The sequence below is a fragment of the Bombus vancouverensis genome, unplaced genomic scaffold (assembly GCF_051014615.1).
Source record: "Bombus vancouverensis nearcticus unplaced genomic scaffold, iyBomVanc1_principal scaffold0054, whole genome shotgun sequence".
NCBI classification, from domain to species: domain Eukaryota; kingdom Metazoa; phylum Arthropoda; class Insecta; order Hymenoptera; family Apidae; genus Bombus; species Bombus vancouverensis.
In genome coordinates this window covers 280,001-285,000 of record NW_027468945.1, presented here as the reverse complement: position 1 = coordinate 285,000, position 5,000 = coordinate 280,001, and positions in this window count along the sequence as shown.

Sequence of the window (5,000 nt, the reverse complement as noted above, 5' to 3'; positions counted from 1 at the left end):
CGACTACTTGAAATGCCTGGCATTTATCCCTTGAGATGGTCATACCGAGGCCGTTCAGATACTCGTCAAGCACATCCACTTGGCGTTGCGCTTCCCCGATATCGGCGCCGAGCAACACTACGTCGTCAGCAAAAGCCAGGACAGGAATCTTTCTTGTCTCATTTACGCTTATTCCGCTGGTTTGTTGCTCGATCAAATCCAGCAGTGGCTCCAAGCACAGGTTGAATAGCAGCGGTGACAAAGGGTCGCCCTGCTTAACTCCCCTGAGGATCTTAATCTCGACCCCGGTGCTGTTTTTAGATTTTATTGTGGTCTTGCCCTCACTATACATATTCCTGATCAAGTCAGTAATGGGGATCGGCACGCCCTTCCTCCTTAGGCAGGGGACGATTGCCGAGTGGGGCACTGTGTCGAAGGCTTTGGAGATATCCACAATAGTGAATACCCCGCCTTTCTTTTTCTTGCTATAATCCAAGGCAGCGCTCAACAGTTCGATGTTTATTTTACAACCGCTTTCAGCGGTGAATCCTTTCTGCCTTGGATTCAACACAATGCCCCTCCTTATCCTCCCGTCAATTATGGAGGAGAAAATACGGCCGAGAATGGGGCCTATAGTTATAGGCCTCCAATTCTCGACCAGGCTGCTCGACTTATTTGGTTTTGGTATTAATGTTGTTCTATTTTCCTTCCATATAGGAGGAAAATAGGAGCAATAAAGTAAGATATTGTACAATATAGTTAAAATGGTGGGCAGGCCAGGGATCAGAAGGTGTTCCTTCTGGAAGCCATCCGGTCCTGCTGCAGCCTTCATTCTTATTCTGCTCAATTTCTCCGCCACATCCTCAACAGCAATTGGCGGGAAGACCTCGCATAAGGAAAGCTCAGAGGCTCTACTTCCTGGGACGGGGGCTTCAACAGGTCCTGTCTGGCCCCATAAATCCTCATAAAGCCTCCTCACTTCCTCGGCATCAGGCAGATCCCTAGCCGGTTGGAGGAAGGCCCGATCATCATTTATTACGGCATCGGCCAACCTCCTTGGATTTTCTGTAAACAACTCCTGGCAACGAGCGTATGAGTATCTTTTTCTAGCATTTCTATTACCTTTTTTCTTTCCTTGGTGACCAATCCTCTTGTTCTTAACTGAACTTGCCCTCTTTTTACTATTAATTTCTTTTATGGCTCCATAGAGCGTGAATTCTAAAAATTCATTTATAGCACTCTCAAGGGCTTCCCTATTTCCCTTGAGAGAGACCCAGATTGTCATCAGTCGAGTGTGGACCCACCTTAAAACAGGTGGCACCTCGACTTGTGTCATTATTGCGGACTCTAGCTGGAGTCTCCACTGTTCATATTCTAGACCGCTGACTCCAGGTTCTTCGAAACACGCATTGCCTGGATCAACGGGATCGCACCCTCCCTCTGTCACCTGAGTGGGCTCTTGGGAACTTGTTTCCTCACCAATCAGCCTCAGCTTTTTACGCTGGTATCTGATTTGTTCGATCGTCTTGCTGGTGAGGATCTCACTGATCATTTTGTTGGGGAATTTGTGGTCTTTATATATCTCCCAAAGTTCCCTCAACTGAGCCAACTCCTCCGCCGTCCATTTTTTCTCAGGGGGGTCCGTTCCCCTCCTTTTGACATTTCTTACGGCAGGGTGCGCATGCCGCTCGTGGGTAGATAGCCCTCTAAGCGTCCCAAAGCTCATGGGGCAGGTTTCGCATCTATATGAACCACTGGGTCCTTGACTTGTTCCTCTACAATGAGGCAGGTGGCATCTGGCCCCATGAAGCTTCGGAAAGCCTTTCCCACAGTCTTTGCATCTCCATTGGATGCGGGCTGTCACATGATGTTGCTCCAGGTGCCGCCCTAAGTCTGACAATGACAAAAAGAAAAGGTCGATTTCCCTTTTCTGGCAGACAGGGCAGGCAACCTGGTCACCCACGATCGGTACCATGATGTCAATCGTGTCCGGGGATGAAGCCAAATCGTCAACAGAGGTCCCCTCCAGAGCGGAAGAATCCGCCGCGACGTCTCCGGGACCGAGAGATGCCGCGTCCGAGGCGCTTTCTATGTCTTTATTTACCATGATATTTATTCTATTATTTTCCTCAAACATGCCCAATCGTTAACCTTATTACTGCCAAGTCGTGCCATAGCTAATCAAGGAACGAGTTCCTTTCAGGGAGATAATTCCATACTTCACGATGAAATTCATCGTTAGATCGGCAAGCCGATTTTTTGGTTTCGTCTCTCGCTCCTTCATCGCCGCACTCCATTTGGCCATACTCGGTGTCCGGGGGGATGCGCCCCGCGCTGACACAAATGAGTATGTTACCGGCGGTACCACGAGGAGGTAGGAGTGCGACTTGAGCAAACGGGGCCAAAGCCCCGCCTGCCCCCAAGCAACTATGACTCTTCCATCGTTGGAGACAAGCCGTTTTCCAACGTCCCGCCACCCAACGAGCAAGATCGCTTCGCTCAACCAGCAACCCTCGCGCGGCTCTTCCAGCACACACGTAGGCAAGCCATGCCACCTTCCAGCTCATCCGCCTAAGTCCCAGCGGCGTATCGTTTTTGGGCGAACGCGGCTAAGGGCCAGCGGCATATTACTTTCTGGCGCGCACAGCCAAGTCCCAGCGGCGTATTGCTTTTCGAGCACGCGCGGCAAAGTGCCAGCGGCGTATTGCTTTCTTTTATAACGTCACTAGTCAGATGACGAGGCTGCTGTTCACCTTTTCCGTTTCGTGTAGCACGAATTCGGCTTAAAAAAAAAAATATGGCGATGCGCCGCCAAGACCGGCCGCACCTCGCTATATAGCAAGCGCGACCAAGTCCAAGCGACACACCGCCCTTGTAACGTCACTAATCTAATGACGAGGCCTGTGGAAACCTTAAGAGAGTCATAGTTACTCCCGCCGTTTACCCGCGCTTTTTTGAATTTCTTCACGTTGACATTCAGAGCACTGGGCAGAAATCACATTGCGTCAACACCCTTGGGGGCCATCGCAATGCTTTGTTTTAATTAGACAGTCGGATTCCCCTAGTCCGTGCCAGTTCTGAGCTGAGCGTTGAATGGCGGCCGAAGAGAACGACCGCGACGGTATAACCGCCACGGAAGCCTCGCAGCAAGGAAGATCCGCGGGAGGCCAAGGCACGGGACCGAGCTCGGATCCGGGGTGCGCGACGATATCCACTCCCGAGAGAGATAGATACGCCGCGTCCCGTTCAGCTCGCCCAGGCCCGGCACGTCAGCCAAACCCGCTTCCCGACCAAGCCCGACACGCCCCGCTCCTCAGAGCCAATCCTTATTCCGAAGTTACGGATCCAATTTGCCGACTTCCCTTACCTACATTAATCTATCGACTAGAGGCTCTTTACCTTGGAGACCTCGAGTTATTTCGAGTTGAACTTTCGGTACTTTCGTGGCGGTGCGAAAAAATTCTAAGTTCCAACGTCCCGGTCATGTTGGTCCGGTGGATGAAATTTTTTAAAAAAATAAAGTGAAATCGCTACTTTCGACTAGATTTCGTCGAAACATAACGATTTCGCTGATAATTTCGACACCTTATAACGCTTTTTCTCGAGTTATTTCGAGTTGAACTTTCGGTACTTTCGTGGCGGTGCGAAAAAATTCTAAGTTCCAACGTCCCGGTCATGTTGGTCCGGTGGATGAAATTTTTTAAAAAAATAAAGTGAAATCGTAACGTTCGACTAGATTTCGTCGAAACATAACGATTTCACTGATAATTTCGATACCTTATAACGCTTTTTCTCGAGTTATTTCGAGTTGAACTTTCGGTACTTTCGTGGCGGTGCGAAAAAATTCTAAGTTCCAACGTCCCGGTCATGTTGGTCCGGTGGATGAAATTTTTTAAAAAAATAAAGTGAAATCGTAACGTTCGACTAGATTTCGTCGAAACATAACGATTTCACTGATAATTTCGATACCTTATAACGCTTTTTCTCGAGTTATTTCGAGTTGAACTTTCGGTACTTTCGTGGCGGTGCGAAAAAATTCTAAGTTCCAACGTCCCGGTCATGTTGGTCCGGTGGATGAAATTTTTTAAAAAAATAAAGTGAAATCGCTACTTTCGACTAGATTTCGTCGAAACATAACGATTTCACTGATAATTTCGATACCTTATAACGCTTTTTCTCGAGTTATTTCGAGTTGAACTTTCGGTACTTTCGTGGCGGTGCGAAAAAATTCTAAGTTCCAACGTCCCGGTCATGTTGGTCCGGTGGATGAAATTTTTTAAAAAAATAAAGTGAAATCGTAACGTTCGACTAGATTTCGTCGAAACATAACGATTTCACTGATAATTTCGATACCTTATAACGCTTTTTCTCGTGTTATTTCGACTCGAACGTTCGAACAGTGGCGAATATTTCAAAGTCCCTGCGACGAAACGATACGCTCTTACGCGTTGCTCGCTCGCTCCGCTCGCTCGAAAAAAAATAGCCCAACCCAAAACCAATCCCTTTCGCGTTCGTTCTTCGATTTCATCGAAATCTTCGTTCGAACGCTTGGGATCGGTTTTGGGTTGGGCTATATTCGTCCGAGCGAGCGCAGCGAGCGAGCATTTGTCGCGAATTTTTTCCTCGTTTTCGTCCATCTCGTGAAACGGGAAAAAACGGGAAAAAACGCGAAAAAACGTTTAAAAAGATTTGAAAAAGCGCGCGCGCGCGCGCGCAAGGCGAGCTTCGCAGAACGGCGTACCTTAAGAGAGTGTTATCTACTCCGGCGCATACCCGCAGTTTCGGAGGTGCGCGCGCAGCGCTAGCACGAGCGGCTAAGTGCCAGCGGCGTATTGCTTTTTACTGGCACGCGACAAAGTTGCAGCGGCGTATCGCTTTCTATTCGTGCGTCTCGTTGTTTGATTTAAAAGAAAAAAAAATCGCTACGCACGGCCATCGTGCCGTACGTAGCGAAATTATTTTTTTAACCGCACGAGACAAAGTCCCAGCGGCGTATTGCTTTCAGTTTGTACGCGACTAAG